The sequence below is a fragment of the Tamandua tetradactyla genome, assembly GCF_023851605.1.
Source record: "Tamandua tetradactyla isolate mTamTet1 chromosome 22 unlocalized genomic scaffold, mTamTet1.pri SUPER_22_unloc_3, whole genome shotgun sequence".
In the NCBI taxonomy this organism is placed as follows: Eukaryota; Metazoa; Chordata; class Mammalia; order Pilosa; family Myrmecophagidae; genus Tamandua; species Tamandua tetradactyla.
Window position 1 is genome coordinate 1,057,766 of NW_027518253.1, and position 18,287 is coordinate 1,076,052.

Genomic DNA, 18,287 nt, shown 5'->3' on the forward strand with positions numbered 1-18,287 from the left:
ATTTCATTTGATAATTCACAGAATTAAGGAAAAAATAATGACTATTATGTGTCTGACATTGTGCTCAGCATTAATGAAGAATATTTGTATATGCTGTGATTCAACCCCACCCATACTCATTCCCCAAGCCTCCAAGCCCACTGCCACTGTGCAATTTCCAGCCCTCATCACTTCCCTGGGAATTTGACAACAGAAACTGATCCAGAACTGTCCACAGGACAAGACTTTTCTTGAACACCACCTTTGATAAACTGTGCACTGACTCTCCAATAACTTCAAACATAAATATCAATCTTGTGGACAAAACCAAAACTCTCTGTTATCTGGCTGCTGACAACCTTCCCCAGCTCATGTTGCTTTTCTCACACCCTCCCTACCATTGTTCATCAGATATTAAGGTCTACTTTTAAACTTGACCACACCCTGCAAATATATCAATCACACATTTGTGCCCCTGTCTTCTTTTCTTGGTGGGTTTATATCCTATTCTCTTCTTAGAATTGCTAATGGAAGGAAAATATTCCTCATTCCAGGCTCAGTACAATTACCATCACCCTTGGGAAGCCTTCATGAGCCTCAATGGATAAGTCCAAACTTTGAATCCACTTCATCACAACTTCAGTTTCCATCTCAGGATATTGCATGTGTTCATATCTGTTTGCTGCCATATTTAGATGTAATCTATTTGAAATAAGTAACACTGTCTTAATCATTTATTCTGAGAGTAACAGGGCCTACCATGAAGGAATTAATGAATGGGTTTGTGTTGAATGAGTTTTAAAAAAAATTGAGGAATATGGTTAACAATATACTTGCATGAAGGAAGCCCATGAGTGTGAGCTAACATTGCATGAGACAGATATGGGAAAGAAGGTGCTTTAGTGTATTCATTTTCTCCCTCAATCATAAGCTCTTTACCTGGGTAGGGCATTGGATGATTATCTTTCTGTGTTATCCTTGTTGATGACCCTAAAGTTACTCTCAATAAATGGGATCCTGGACTCATAATGCATTTCCCACACTCATTACCAGACTTTGTGACTCATCCTGAAATTATCAAAGAAGGATCTGAGTTCACCAAGCAGATTCTTCCTTTAATGATGGATGAAGTTGGAAGTGCTGCTCCCAGGAAGCACAGGAAGATGTAAATACTCAAGAGGTCTGTAGAAGGTGAAATTATATTTCTACCTTACCAGAGGTTATAAACTAGACTTGAGATAGCATATGCAAGGCATTTATGCTTCCATGCTTTTATGAATTTAATTCCCATGAGCCTCATAAATGTAACATTATTTTGTCTCTTTGCTCCCTAAGATATTTAGTTCTCTGGAGGTAAAGGAAATGCAATGCAAACTTGAGTCAGTTTTGACCCTTGGGAGAAAGCTTTGGGGTTACATGTTCATCCCTTATTCCGGTGGTCTCCTTCTGTGAGGTCACCTCTCTTTAGCTGCAAGTTTTCCCATAATGATTTCCCTATCACTGACTCAAGAGAGAGGTTCTGCATGCACTACAACATCTTGTCTCTGATTTCTCTTTTTTGGTGTTTGATCTGATTTATGGGGCTGCCCTCTCTCAACAAGTCTTCTGCTTGTTTCACTGCTTTCCATTTCTCCTCTATAGTTAGTAGTGTCTGTTCAATTCACTCAATTATTTATTTTCAGTCATTCAACAAATGTCATTCAGCAATACTGTATGGTAATCACTAAGTGATCATCTGATAATGAAGAAAAGAATACATCGTGCTTCCTGTCAAACAGCAAACAGTCATGAAAATAAATACAGTACCTGACACTGGTACTGAAGTCATGGTGAAGTGTAATTTCATATGAATAAGGATGAGCTTTTACATTTCTGCTAAAATGGATCCTGGGACTCTGATAGGGATCATTTTCAAACTATAGAATGCTTTCAGTATTATTGACATCTTAATAATATTCATTCTTCCTATCCAAGGAAATAGGTGTCTTGATAATTATGTAGATCCTATCATTTCCTTCAGCAGCATTTTATAGTATTCCATGTACAAGTGCCTCACTCTTGAGTTAAAATTATCCCTAGTTATCTTGTTTTTTAATGCTGTGCTGAATGAATTTTAAAAACTTCCAGCTAGGACTATCTTTGCTGGTATAGAAAACGCAACCGATTTTTTCATATAATCTTGGAGCTTGCATTTAGCTGGATCCATCTATGAGCTCTAGGAGTTTTCCCCTGGATGAATTTTTATATTTTTATGTAAAGATCATGTTGTCTGTGAATACAGACAGTTGTACTTCTTTCTTTCCAATTTGGATGCCTTTTATTTCATTTCATTGCTTAATTTATTTGGCTAAACTTCCTGTAGAATACTGAATGGCAATAGTGAAAATACACTATTTCTTCTGTTGTTCCAGACCTCAAGGGAAAGTTTTGACTATTTCAGCTTTGAGTATAACATTTGCTGTATTTCCTAAGGCTCAAACTGAGACTTTATAAGGGTCTCATGCACTACGTTTGCCTTCTTGGAATTCATAATTCCCAGAGGGTTCCTAGGTCAGAAAGATCTTGAAAACCAGAGGGAAAAGCCTCTCCAAGGTTATCAGTGAATTACATCCCCCTACCTTTTATTGTGGACACCCCTTCTCAGCATGAAAAAGACAGAACTGACATACCCCAAAGATCCCTAAATATTGGGAGAAAGATTAAAGGAGAAGGAGGAGGTATAATAGAGTAAATGGGATTTAACAAATGATAATGCTACTGAATTACTACATTAATATTTCTTCCAGCTGCCAGTGTTTGGCATAGCTAGAAGGAACAATTGAAGATGAAGGAATGGTAGCATATGACAAATTCTGGGATCTATTCTGCAACTACTTGTTGAACTGTGGTTTGAAAATTATTGCTTTTTCCTTACTTTGTTTTGTATATATGCTCTTTTATACAATGCAATACTAAAATATATTTTATCTGTGTTTTATATAAATGTTCTTTATTGTACTGACAGTTACATCCTACTGTTACTTTTCTGAGTGATTTTATAATGGACAGACATTGTTTTTTTGCTAAACACATTTTCTGCATCAGTTGAGATTATGTGATTTTTCCCCTTTCATTCTGTGAATACAGTGTATTACATTGATTTTTTTTTACTTTTCACACCTTTGTATTTGTGAGGTCAACCCCACTTGGTCACAGTGGATAATTTCTTTACTATTCTGTTTGATTCAAATTGCTAGCATTTTGTTGAAAATTTCCTCATCTTTATTCATATAGGGCATTAGTTTTTCTTTTTTATTATGTCTTTATGTTGTTTTGGTATCACTTTTTAATAAGGTTAACCTCATGGTATGAGTTAAGAAGAATTCTTTCCACTTTGATTTCAAAATGTTTCAATAGTACTGGAATTAATTTTTCTGTGATGTTTGATGGGATCCACTATTGAAGCTATCTGTTCCTGGACTTCTCTTCTTTGGTAGGTTTTTTATTACTGATTGAATTTCTTTGTTTATAATGGGTCTGCTGATGTCTTCAATTTCCTCTTCAATTTATGAAAGTTGGATTTGTAGCAAGTTGTCCATTTTTTCTAGTTTTTCCAGATTTTGGCATACAATTGTTCATAGTATTCACTTCTAAACCCTTTAATTTATCCAATTTCTATTAATAACTCCATTTCATTTTGGATTTTAGTAACAAGCTTCCTCTATTTATTTATTTTAAGTGTAGTTAAACATTTGCAATTTTATTGATCTTTTCCAAAAAAGCAAATTTTAGTTTCATTCAATTGAAACTAAATTGTTTTTTCTTTCAATTTTTCTCTTCATTTCATTGAATTCTTATATGTTAAATTTTGTTTCCTTCCTTCCACTAGCCTTAGATTCAGTTTGTTCATATTTTCTACTTCCTCTAGGTGTGAAATTATATTACTGATTTATGATCTTTTTTTTAAGATAAATATCTGTATATATAAACATTCTCTGAACAGTAATTTTGCTGTATCCCAAATTTCTGGTATGCTGAGGTTTCTTTTCCATCTGCCTCAAGATATTTTCAGATTCCCATTGTGATTCTTTTTATTTATTTATTTATTTATTTATTTATTTATTTATTTATTTATTTATTTTGGTGCATGATCCTGGAATCAAACCTGGGCCTCCTGCATGAATGGGGGGCATTCTAACCACTGAACTACCCATGAACTTTATTTCTTTCTTTATCCTTTGATTGTTGGAAATTGTTGTTTAACTTCCACATTCTGTGTATTTTCCATTTCATTCTCTTATTGATTTCTAGCTTCATTCCACTGTGGTCAGAGGAGATGCTATGCATAATTTCATTTTTTTTAAAATCTATTGAGACTTGTGTTGTTAACAAATATTTAGTATATCCCAGAGAATGATCCATGAGTACTGCAGAAAAATATGTATTCTACTGTTTTTGGCTAAGAAACCAATAAGTGAATGTAATGGAAATTACACAAATACTTGGATGTTAAACAAAAAACTTAAACAATCAAAGGGCCAAAACATAAATCACAGTGGAAATCTGGAAATATCTTGAGAAAACTGAAAGGGAAACCATAGCATACAGAAATTATGGGATGCAGCAAAATCATATTTTAGAGGATGATTAATAGCTGTGGGGTTTTATATTAAAAAAGAAGAAAGGGGTGCACAAGTGATTCAGTGGTGGAAAGATAGGAAGTCTATTACTAAAATCCAAAATGAAATGAGGTTATTAATAGATTTTGTGTAAGTTAAAAGTTTTAAAATGAATACTATGAACAGTTATATGCCAACAGTCTAGATAATCTAGAAGAAATGGACAACTTGCTGTAAATTCATCTTTCCTATATTGACTGAAGAGGAAATTGAAGATCTGAACAGACCTATATAAATAGATTCAATCAATAATCAGAAACCTACTTAAAAAGAGAAATCCAGGACCAGATAACTTCAATTGTGAATTCCATCAGACATTCACAGAAAAATTAATTCCAGTACTACTGAAGCACTTAGAAATCAGAGAGGAAGAAACTCTTCTTAACTCATTCTATGAGGCTAATATTATTTTGACACCAAAGTGATGTAAATATATAAGAAAAAAAGGAAAACTAAGGACCAATTGCCTTTATGAATAAAGATGCAAAATTTTTCAGTAAAATTCTAGAAATCTGAATTAAACAGAATAGTAAATATATGATCCACTGTATCCAAGTAGGATTTATCTCACAAATTCAAAGGGCTTCAGTATATGAAAATCAATCATTGTAATTCAGCACATTCACAGAATGAAAGGGAAAAATTACATACTCTCAATTGGTGAGGAAAATGTGCTAGACAAAAACCACTGCCATTTCATTATAAAATAACTCAGAAAAAAAGAAGGTTAGCTTTGTCGATATTGTAAAGGGCATACATACAGAAAAACAGCTAATAAATACTTTAATTATTTAAATATTTCAGGGTTTTTACTGTATAATATAACATATATACAAAGCAAAGAAAGACAAAAGCAATACTTTTCACAAGATTCAACATCCTTTCCTGCTGAAAACACTTCAAAAGATAGGAATACAAGGGAACTTCCTTAAAATGATAGAGGGAATATATGAAAAACCCACAGCTAATATCATCCTCAATGGGGAAAAATTGAAAATTTTCCCCCTAAGATCAGGAACAAGACAAGGATGTCCACTATCACCACTATTATTCAACATTGTGTTGGAAGTTCTAGCCAGAGCAATTAGGCAAGAAAAAGAAATACAAGGCATCAAAATTGGAAAGGAAGAAGTAAAACTATCACTGTTTGCAGACGATATGATACTATACGTAGAAAACCCAGAAAAATCCACAACAAAATTACTAGAGCTAATAAATGAGTACAGCAAAGTAGCAGGCTACAAGATCAACATTCAAAAATCTGTAGCTTTTCTATACACTAGTAATGAACAAGCTGAGGCGGAAATCAAGAAACGAATCCCATTTACAATCGCAACTAAAAGAATAAAATACCTAGGAATAAATTTAACTAAAGAGACAAAAAACCTATATAAAGAAAACTACAAAAAACTGCTGAAAGAAATCACAGAAGACCTAAATAAATGTAGGGCATACCGTGTTCATGGATTGGAAAACTAAATATAATTAAGATGTCACTCCTACCTAAACTCATCTACAGATTCAATGCAATACCAATCAAAATCCCAACAACTTATTTTTCAGAATTAGAAAAACCAATAAGCAAATTTATCTGGAAGGGCAGGTTGCCCCGAATTGCTAGAAACATCTTGAGGAAAAAAAACGAAGCTGGAGGTCTAGCGATGCCGGACTTTAAGGCATATTATGAAGTCACAGTGGTCAAAACAGCATGGTATTGGCATAAAGATAGATATATCGACCAATGGAATCGAATAGAGTGCTCAGATATAGACCCTCTCATCTATGGACATTTGATCTTTGATAAGGCAGTCAAGCCAACTCACCTGGGACAGAACAGTCTCTTCAATAAATGGTGCCTAGAGAACTGGATATCCATAATTAAAAGAATGAAAGAAGACCCGTATCTCACACCTTATACAAAAATTAACTCAAAATGGATCAAAGATCTAAACATTAGGTCTAAGACCATAAAACAGTTAGAGGAAAATGTAGGGAGATATCTTACGAATCTTACAACTGGAGGCGGTTTTATGGACCTTAAACCTAAAGCAAGAGCACTGAAGAAGGAAATAAATAAATGGGAGCTCCTCAAAATTAAACACTTTTGTGCATCAAAGAACTTCATCAAGAAAGTAGAAAGACAGCCTACACAATGGGAGACAATATTTGGAAACGACATATCAGATAAAGGTCTAATATCCAGAATTTATAATGAGATTGTTCAACTCAACAACAAAAAGACAGCCAACCCAATTACAAAATGGGAAAAAGACTTGAACAAACACCTACCAGAAGAAGAAATACGGATGGCCAAGAGGCACATGAAGAGATGCTCAATGTCCCTGGCCATTAGAGAAATGCAAATCAAAACCACAATGAGATATCATCTCACACCCACCAGAATGGCCATTATCAACAAAACAGAAAATGACAAGTGCTGGAGAGGATGCGGAGAAAGAGGCACACTTATCCACTGTTGGTGGGAATGTCAAATGGTGCAACCACTGTGGAAGGCAGTTTGGCGGTTCCTCAAAAAACTGAATATAGAATTGCCATACGACCCATCAATACCATTGCTAGGTATCTACTCAAAAGACTTAAGGGCCAAGACACAAACGGACATTTGCACACCAATGTTTATAACAGCATTGTTTACAATTGCAAAGAGATGGAAACAGCCAAAATGACCATCAACAGATGAGTGGCTAAACAAACTGTGGCATATACATACAATGGAATATTGTGCAGTTTTAAGACAGAATAAACTTATGAAGCATGTAATAACATGGATGGACCTAGAGAACATTATGCTGAGTGAGTCTAGCCAAAAACTAAAGGACAAATACTGTATGGTCCCACTGATGTGAACCGACATTTGAGAATAAACTTGGAATATGTCATTGGTAACAGAGACCAGCAGGAGTTAGAAACAGGGTAAGATAATGGGTAACTGGAGCTGAAGGGATACAGACTGTGCAACAGGATTAGATACAAAAACTCAAAAATGGACAGCACAATACTACCTAATTGTAATGTAATTATGTTAAAACACTGAATGAAGCTGCATCTGAGCTATAGTTTTTTGTTTGTTTGTGTGTTTGTTTGTGTCTTATGTTTTTTATTATTATTTTTTTTATTTTTTCTCTATATTAACATTCTATATCTTTTTCTGTTGTTTTGGTACTTCTTTTCCTAAATCGATGCAAATGTACTAAGAAATGATGATCATACATCTATGTGATGATGTTAAGAATTACTGATTGCATATGTAGAATGGAATGATTTCTAAATGTTGTGCTAATTTCTTTTTTCTTTAATTAATAAAAAAGGAGAATTTAATAAGTTGCTAGTTTACAGTTTCAAAGCTGAGAAAATATCCCAATTAAAATGAATCTATAGAAATGTCCAATCCAAGACATCCAGGGCAAAACATTTTGGTTCAAGAAGGACAATGAAGTTCAGAAATCTCTCTCAAGTGGAAAGGCATATGTCAAATATGGTCATGATTTCACTCTCATCTGGGAAGGCACATGGTGAACAGGCATTCTCTATTAGCTTCCTCTCCAGCTCCCTGGGAGGAATTTTCCTTCATTATCTCCAAAAATTGCCAGGCTGGTGGACTCTCTGCTTTGTGGTTCTGTGGCATTCTGTCATCCTTCTTTGCTCTCTCCAAACCTCATGACTTTCTCTCTTGTTGTTTTCTAACTTTTTCCAAAGTGCTTCTTCTTTTAAAGGATTCCAGTAAAACCAATCAAGACCCACCTGGAATGGGTAGAAACACATCTCCATCTAACAAGTTTAATAACCACATTGATTGAGTCATATCTCCATGGAGATAAGCTAATTAAAGTTTCCAATATACAGTACTGAATAGGGATTAGAAGAAACCATTGCTCCTACAAGGTTGATTAGGAATAACACATGGCTTTTCTAGGGTACATAAACCTTTTAAAACTGATATAGTGGACAAGTTCAAAGGAAAGGACAATATAGAGTGCTTGTACTGTTGAGATGCATTTTTCTCTAACAGGGATGACAACTTTTGTTCTGATGCCAACACCAGTAGAATTTACCTAGAGACCTGTGTTGGGGATTCTGACTCCTCATAATCTGAATTTAGCAGAAAAGGGAGCCATGTTCACCTGGAACTCTCTGCTTTGTATATTGGAGGGGGCAGTGAATGTCTGTGGATGTGTCCTACTTGCATTATTTTTTTGCCAGAGGAACAGCTTTCTTCCTTTATTATTTTTCTAGGGTCATTCCTTGCAAAGCTGGATCACTTCCTAGGGTGAAGTTATCTTCTGTAGACAGTCATGAGTACACATGTAGTCCAGTATAAATTGAGATCTGCTGCCTATTTAGCATCTGGATATATTTTTAAATATTCTGCCTTCCAGGGCAATCAAGCAAATAATAATGAGTCAGAGTAACTGTTGCCAGGGCAGTACTGAATCCCCACCACCAAAGTGCCTTTACACTAACCACAAGGGGTCCTGGTACTCCTGATTCTCTTGGTACCTGCATTTTATCAGTTGGTTCCTGCCATAGACTGATCTTGTCTCTTGACAATGAGTGATGTTCTTACCCTGCAGCATACTACCTTGGGCCACTTGAAAACTGTGGCTGGATTTCTCCTGTTCATCACATACAATATGGAAAGAGGGCCAGTTACTGCTGTGGCTACAGTTGAGCATTTGGTCACTGGATTCATCCAAGTTTTGTTGGGGGGGAAAGGTAAGATCATTATAAGATGTTTGTCCACTGTGTCCTTGGCATAAGTGGTCCTCTTACCTGTAGTCATTGTTTCTCCACCAAGGAATGCCACTATGTGATTGGTTTCTTCAGGATACAACATTTCACTCCAGTGCTCTCTGCCTAGTCTCTCAGCCTCATTGCCTACTTGATGCATGCCGATGATCTCATTGTGACCTACATGGTCATAATCCATGACTGCTATGGACAAGTGGATTTGATCAATGTTCTTGGGAAGGACATCAAAGACAATGGCTTCATTGTAAACGGGGTTCAGCATGCTTTTCTCTGGTGGATGTTTTCCTCTTCTTCAGTAATCTACTGTCACACATCAGGGAGACATTCTCATAGGAATTTGATGCCCCTGTTATGTCCATAACCTTTAAATTCCATGCTTTTACATTGGTAATGGTGAGTTTTCTGGAAGGTGGAAGACAGAAAATGTAGAACTTCAGTTTTCCAAGATCCATGGTGTGATTGCTGACAAATTCAATATTCTTACAAAGGGTGCTCTCTCTGGGGAAGTCAGCCAAGACTAAAAGGTGATCCACTACCACTTGGCCAATGAGATCATGGCAAGAGAATATGTCATAGTCATAGAAGTGAAGCTTCCTGCTGCCAGGTCATTGTAGGGAACCAAGAATAAAAACATTTCATCAAACACAGGGTTCAGGATGTTTCTGTGAAGTTTAGTCTGGTGTTTTGTTTCCCAGTCGGGAAGCAAATAGATTCTGACATAAGGATCTCAAGCCCCAAGTAAGTCTTTTGTAGGCAAATTGACAGTTTTGTAAATTTTCATTATGAGCTGCACTAATTTGCATATTTTAAGATGAAGTTCAATTTTCCACAGGTTTTGCTGTTACTCCTTCTCCCATCATCATTATCCACTTACTTCTGCTTATATAACTCTGGTTAAATTTGATCAATTCCAGTCAGCTGCTCCTGTTTTTAAAGCTGCTGGATATTGAAGTCTGTGTTTGACAGGTTGAGTTGTCTTCTGATTGAATTATGCTCAGGTGACAAGGTTGGCTCTGTGACATACACTGTACACAGTTACCATGGGCACTGTTCTCCTGGCCCCCTGCCTGTGTGGAGAGGGGAATATCAGAAGTATGACTGATCATCAAGGACGAGTCAGGGCAGGGGGTTGGAGGGTCTAGGATGTTCGCATATTTCTTCTCACTAGTCTCTGTGTCCATGTAGTTAAGAGGCTCCAGGTTTTGTCTTTGCTACCAGAGACCAGGCCTCTTTCTCCCACAGGAACCCAGAAAAGTTTCCAAGACAAAAGAGAGGCACATCAAAAAGAATGAGACCAAAAAGAATGTGGCAGTAGCCACAAGATCCTGTCAGCTCACTGAGATATCTGGGTCTGGCTGGGCCTGTAGGTGGTAGATGAAATCCTGGCAGCTGTCATGCTCCATGGGCCCACAGGCACAGAGCTCAGCCAGCAGCTGCAGCACCTGGTGACATAGATGTCCCTGGTCCTGGGCATTGTCTTCTGCATCCTCAAACTGCCACTGGGCCATCAGTCTTGGGAGACAGCCTCAGACAGCCATACTCATTTCCAGGGATCATGGAGAAACTGCCCAAACTCAAGCTCTAGCTCCAGCTGGCTGGACCTCCCACCATGGCATTCAGCTCTTTGTCAGGCAGTCAGTCATGCTTTCTCTCTCTTTCTCCCACCTGGTCTCCTCAGTCCCTCCCATGGCATGGAAGATAGGCACACCCACAGCCCCCAGTGTGCCTCCCTCCTCATGTTCTACCTGCCACTCCCAGCCACCAGGGCCCAAGTATACCAGTATTTATTATGGAGGAAAAACAAAGTGAGTAGAGAGGATGTGGTTAGTGGGAGATTCTCTGCAGTGTTTCTTAGTACTCACATATCCTATGGTAAATGTAATGATAAAGTACAGCAACCCCAATGTAGGAAATACCTCTAATTGTACAGAACCTTCAGAAATGAAGATTTAATATGTCCCCAGCAGACAAGGAATTATAATGAGTTGAGATATTTGCTAAGGGAAAAGAGAATATAGAACAAATAATGGAAATATCACATTGTCTGTACCAGCTAAAGCCATGGGAAAAGTTGCAGAAGTAATCTTTATTTTTCCTTTGTTCTATATGCATATTCTGTATATATTAAGCCATTCTTGTTTGTCCCTTTTTCTCCCATGCACACCATGTTTAATATAGAGTGTACTGATAGTGTATAATCATTAAATTACAAGTTATCAGAGGGTTATTTTGATTTTGATACAGCAGTAATGAACATCACCCAGGAAAGGATAAGGTGACATATGAGACTTTGTGACTCCTCTGTGGGGAAGAGAGTTTGCATAAATTCAGTTGTAAAAGAGACAGCCTCATCATATTAGTCAGAAGCAAAATATATTAGTGTTCTTCATCACAATTTACATATAATGAACTTGTTGTTATGGATGCCAAATTGGCAAAGGCATGTATTGTGTTGGCCAGTCTGTTGTCAATTTGGCACTTTATCACTTCTAAAGTTGACAATATGCTTTCTAATGTCCCTTTTCTTCAAGGGATTTTCAGTAAATGCCAATTATAGAAAATTTTCCAAGGTTTAGACAACAAAAGTGAAGCTGAAGCCATTCAACTCTCAGATAATTCCTATTGGACATATAGTCATATGAGAAATTTTATTTGAATTTCAAGCTTTTGGAAAATAATCTTCTATGGAAGACTGGGAAAGATGGTAGGAAGCAATTCTAATGGGCTCAAGAATTTCAACAACCTCCAGAAAAGATTTTGATACCTTCAGTCAGTATTTTAGGCTAGGGTCAACATCATTTACCTCCACTTCCCCAGGTCTTTCAAAACAATTTAAGTATTTATATTACTTATTTTTACCATCTCTTAGTTATTTAAATAAATACTTAGAGTATTTTTGTCTGCACTAACTACTCCAGAAAAATAGAAACATTGCATTGATGCTGGCATTACATGAAAATTAAGAAAAACATTCTTAATTGCTGAGAAATGTATTTTCTATAGGTATGTCTGAAACATCTTTTTTGTTTTTTCCTTATAGACTTTGTATTCTGTCCCTTCCAAGGTTATATTATTTTTCTTTCACAATTTCTTCTCTCAACTGAATGTTTTAAAATAGTGTGCATGGGATCTTGAGTGGTTACATGATTTGGCTTGATGATTTTCTTACCTACAATCAATGAGATAAAGTTTTAAATACAATAAACTTAAGGGCAATCATAGTATCACTTGCTCAGTGTCCTTTGGCAATACTAAGAAATATGCTTGTATTCTTATACTGAGCTAATATTAAACTTATAATATGAACATGCCATCAGCAATGTACAGATGGTTAATTCAATGATTATATTTCTATCAATGCTAATATTTTTATTCTAATAGACCAACTTTAAATTCAACATTGCATTAGTACACTTAAAATATATTCATTTACTCAGCTAGTATGTACTGAATACTACTATTTTCAAGAAATATTTTATTACATCCTCTACAATGGTGGCTGAGATGCTGCATGACTGACTTCTTAGTTGTAGTGACCAGCAATTTGAAGCAGGGACAAATACACTGTCAAGGCAGTAATAAGGTAGAGGAATTGGACTATTTAGAAATGTTTCTTCATAGGTACACAAGGATGAAGCTATGCAGGACATTGCACACCTATTAAAGAAAATGATGTTTGTTTGAAAAGCAAAAGGAAGTCTTTAAGCATTTAAAGCAATTAAATTACTTGATCAAGTGTTATAAAATATCTCTAAGTTCATTGAGAAAGAATGTGGACTGTATAGAAATTGGGAAACCAATTTAGGAAGAATGTGGACAGAATACAAAGTCTATAAGGAAAAAACAAAAAAGATGTTTCAGACATACCTATAGTAATTAGGATCTTTTGAAGTTATTGAAGTAAGGAATAATGGCTTTCTAAATTAAGGTAGTGAAAGTAGAATTAAGACTTGAACAAAATGTAGAAATAAATAAGAAATAAACTTGACTGGAATCAATGAATGATTGACTTGAAGGGCAAGTGAAATGAAGGACGATGTGATACCACCTTAATTTCTGACTTGAATACTTTGGTAAATTTTTGTGTTATTGAATGAGACTTGAGGATGACCTATATTGAGATAGGAAAACATAATGGGAAATTGGTGGTGATTGAAACCATGGGAAGAGATTACATTTCCTGTGTAATGTGTATCAAATGACAAGAAAAAATTATATAGGTACAAACTCTGAAAACTATGACAGTTTAATGGACAAGTAGTGAGAAGTATAAATAGAAGGCTCAAATGTTCTGACCAGATTGATACAAAACAAACAAACAACAAAACAAAAAACAGGAAATATACAAAGGAAAAGACTTAGCAATCAGCTGTGCCAAATGCAGCTGAGATCATTCAGAGACTGAGAACTGAATTAAACAACAAGGTGAAAATAAATCAGGCAGAAGGATTGGGGCTGGATTCATTTTCCTCACCTGTAGCATGAATGGAGTAGGATTCAGTGGACATAGAAAGAAAGTGAGGATGCCAGGGCCTGTGGTCCACCAACCGACTTGACACTGCTAACACTGCAGCAGCCAGCTCTCCAAGAGGACAAGGGGAACATCCACTTGAGAAGATGGAGCCTTTCCAGCAGCCTCGAACACAAGCAGGGCTGTTGGTGTTGATGGTGGGGAATGTGTGAGGTCCAGCTCCACAGCAGAGGCCCAAGACATGATGGGTTGTACCTCTAAATGATCCTCCTGTAAATGATGAGCATGTCACTGTTCTCCTTGGAAAACAAACACAAAACAGCTGCATTCACCATTCATGTGCCTGAAGCAGAAGAAGAGACCCAAAAGATGCCAGCAGAATCCAAACAAAGGGAATGTCAAGATGAACACGTCCTGGCTTTTAATTCACTTATGACTTTACCTGGACCAAGAAAGTTGCTGACACCCCTTGATTTTTCAATGGACGGTAGTTTTGAGTGACTGCATGCTGTCGACAATGTCAACTGTATTAGAAGATGAAAAAACAATGCACATTAATGACATGCCAGACTACAATGAAGACATTCACACATACCTGGAGCTTAAATGTAAGCCTAAAGTGGGTTGCAGGAAGAAACAGCTAGATATCACAAACAGTATGGGGACTATCCTCATGGACTTGTTAGTTGAAGTAGGAGAACTACAGAATGAGACCGTATACTTGGCTGTGAACTATATTGATAGGTTCCTTTCATCAGTGTTTGTGTTGAGGGGAAAACTTCAGCTTGTGGGCACTGCTGCTATGCTATTAGCTTCAAAATTTGAAGAAATATACACCCCCAAGTAGCAGCAGAGTTTGTATACCTTAGAGATGATACTTATACTAAGAAACAAGTTCTGAGTATGGAGAATCTAGTTTTGAAAATCCTTGCTTTTGGCTTACCAGAACCAACAATAAATCAACTTCTTTCCCAATACTTTCTGCATCATCAATCTGCAAATTGCAAAGTTGAAAGTTCAGCAGCATTTTTGGGAGAAGGATAGATGCTGACCCATACCTAAAGTATTTGTCATTAGTTACTGCTGGAACAGCCTTTCACATAGGACTCTTTACAGTTATGGGGCAAAGCTGGCCAAATTCATTAGTGCAAAATACTAGATATACCCTGGAAAGTTGGAAGCCTTGTCACAAGACCCACCTCAGAACACCATAACATGCACACCAGTCAATAAGAGAAAAATACAAACATTCAAAGGATCATGGTGTTTCTCTCCTCAACTCACCAGACACTAAATGTGCAACAATGAAGAAACTGACTTTGTTTTCTGAAATGTGAATCATTCAATTTGTATGTTGAACAGTTTTTACCTTAGGTTTTATTTTTGCAATCATTTCTGAATACAAAATGTATGGTCAATTACAAATTGTGGTATCTATTACTTTTTTAAATGGCTTTAATTTGCATGTCTTTTGCAAGTTTTGTAATTTGTATGTATATTAGATATTTGGCTAATTTTAAGTGGTTATGCTAAATGAAGTATTAATAATGCCAGCTGTTGGGATAATAAGAATTAATAAATTGATTTGGAAGAAAAGATAAAGAAAGAAAGTGGACATAAAAGCATGTAAGCTGTAGGGAAGACAAGAATGGATCATACCTAAAAGGGAATACCTGGGATAATTTGTTGTTGCTTTTTCCCTCCCAAAGAAATTTAAACTATTTTAGAAGGAAGTAACAGAGAAGGTTAAGTTCCAGATAGAAGAGCACAGAAAAAAGCTACTTTAAGAAGGCCTACAAAGAAGGAAACATATACTCTCCAAAGTATGACTCTTGTACTACATTTAAATACAACAAAGGGATAAAACAAAGGATTTTTGCTGAAGTGTGTAACTTTGCACATCTTTTGACAAGGATATAAAATTGTTATTTATTTGTCAAATAAAGACATGGCCATCTGTGAAAGTAAAAGGTCAATATATATGGATATATGTGGAGAAGTTTCATGAAGAAATGGTAGAATGTAGAATAGTGATAGGTAATTTTAAACAGTTATACACCTATAAGATAATAAGTGTGATTATTCATACTTTTTCTAATGAAAATATTGAAACACAGGACAGATAAGTAACTTCCCCATGGACATAAAGCCAGTAAGAGACACCAAAATCTGTGTTCTTTATGTTTATTCCTTGGGAGCAAATCTATATGTTTTCTAATTTGGGGGTTATAGGAAGGTGATGGTAGTTAACACAGAGAAAAGTAGGTGATGAATTGGATAACTAGTGTTCTAGTGATGACAATTTATTAATCAGCTGCATGATCTTATGAGACCAAATCTCTCAATCAAGTTAACTTATTTGGATATTATAAAATTAGGCATTTAGATGAAATAATCTCTAAGTCTATTTGCAATTTTATTATTCTGTGAGCCTATGATTGTAAGTATCAACTGATACTTTTTCATTTCCAAGTGTTTGCTATTGGTAAAATAGAATTAGGTACAATGAAGACTATCAGTTAAAACATTTACACCCACACAGTTTCTCCCAAGAATTCCTTGAATAGTTAACAAGGTCTATTTCTTAAGTTTTGTTCAAAGTTATAATAACTTAATTGAATTAACCAACTTTAGAAAGGTCAATTTTAAATGGTAGATTTTAAAATGTTAATAAAATGATTCAGACTCATTTATTGCAACTTACAAGGTTTTTTCTGACATCTATTTGTACATAATTTTAGTCACACTTTAAAATGGTGCAAAATGTTTTGTCTTTTTTTCCAACTAGCTATCTAATGGCTGCATTTTCACTTATCTGAAAACAACCTCTCTTCTCACATACATGCAATTGTTCAGGTTAGAATAGTTGCAGCTACTATTGGATGATTTCTGCCTAGAAATGTTTGAAAGGTAAAGAGCATAAACTCTAGAGTAGCTTGCACATTGGGAAGGAGAGTCTAGCTTAGAGTTGGGAGTGGAAAACTGAAAATAGAAGCCAATCATCCTAGCTAGAATGTAGCACACCCATGGCACTGAGATCCATATCAGAACTGATGTACAGATGCAAAATTCTTAATGGAATTTAAAGAACACAGAAGATGATGCTAGCACCTTCTCTCTGTGGCCACCACTTGGGTATTTTTCATCAGGGGATTGGTTGGCAGCATGAACAACATCATTGAAATGGTTTCCATTAAAACTGTTTTAGAACTTTCTTTGAGGGGAATCTTCAGTTTTAATTTTTGCTGTATTCAGGAAAGAAAGAAATATTGTAGAATGCTAGCCTGAAAGAAAGCGGATTTATTTGTGATTTGAATTTTTCTTTTTAAGCCTCCAAATATGCATGGGCCCATGTCCATGGATGGTTCACTCGTATAATGCTCACCTTCCATGCAGGAGACCTGGGTTCGATTCCTGTACTATGCACCCCCCTAAAAATATGCCTAGAATTCTGTTTTAGAGTTATCAGGTCAATCAAGACATCATTTGCTCATTGTGTGGCAATCCTTGATTTTTTATTAGTTATATGGAGAGAAAAAGGGAGAGAGAAAATACCATAGTCCTTTTATATACAGGCATATAGGTCCAGGGAGAAATAAAGCTGACAGAGAGGACAATAGGGATGATTTCAGGGCTACCAAATGAAATTATAAAAATGATTTTAAGCCCAAGAGTACACTCACAAAAATGAGAAACCCTTCAACCAGATAATTATGTAATATGTTGTTTAAACTGTGCAGTACAATACATTAGCCACAAGTCACATATGGCTATTTAAATCTAAAATAATGAAAATTACATAAAATTCAGAATGCATTTTTTTCAGTTTTACTGTCATCTTTCAAGTATTCAGCAGTCACATCTGGCTATCATTGGACAACACAGATAGAGACCTAAGTTCATCTAATTTTAACAATGGTCATATGTATCAGAATTGGGTATTTTGTTTTTTATTTACTTAACTCTGTATCTTCTAAATTGCTTGAGTGTTCTTCAGTGACCTTATATATTTTTACAAAAAAATTATATACCAGGTGATTTTTTTTTAACAATATCTATGAGGAGAAGGAAAAACAAAAGATAAGAGGCCATTCTATCTCCCAAGCTCTCTCACCTTCTTTATAATTCTTCAGACAACAGAAAAGTAGTTGAGTGGGAATCATTACGCTGATATTTATTTTAGCCTCCAGTACCTTAGAGCAGTTAGAAATAGAACCCTAAAATTTTGAAATTGAAACACATACTAAACTGTTTGGCAAGTTATGGTAGGTAGCAACGTCTAACTGAAGCACGTGTAAGAGTGACCTCCAGTGTAGTCTCTCAAACCTATTTGAACTCTCTGTCACTGATACTTTATTTGTTGCACTTCTTCCCCCACTTTTGATTAAGCCCTGGGAGTCATCGCCCAT

At 35.9% G+C, this 18,287-nt stretch overlaps 2 pseudogenes; one reads left to right on the plus strand and one right to left on the minus strand.

Annotated features, from left to right (window-relative positions):
- Positions 1–9,434: 9,434 nt before the first annotated feature.
- On the minus strand, positions 9,435–10,915 carry LOC143672981 (synaptotagmin-9 pseudogene; annotated as a pseudogene).
- A 2,003-nt stretch (positions 10,916–12,918) lies between these two features.
- LOC143672982 (cyclin-A2 pseudogene) lies at positions 12,919–15,215 on the plus strand (annotated as a pseudogene).
- Positions 15,216–18,287: the final 3,072 nt, after the last annotated feature.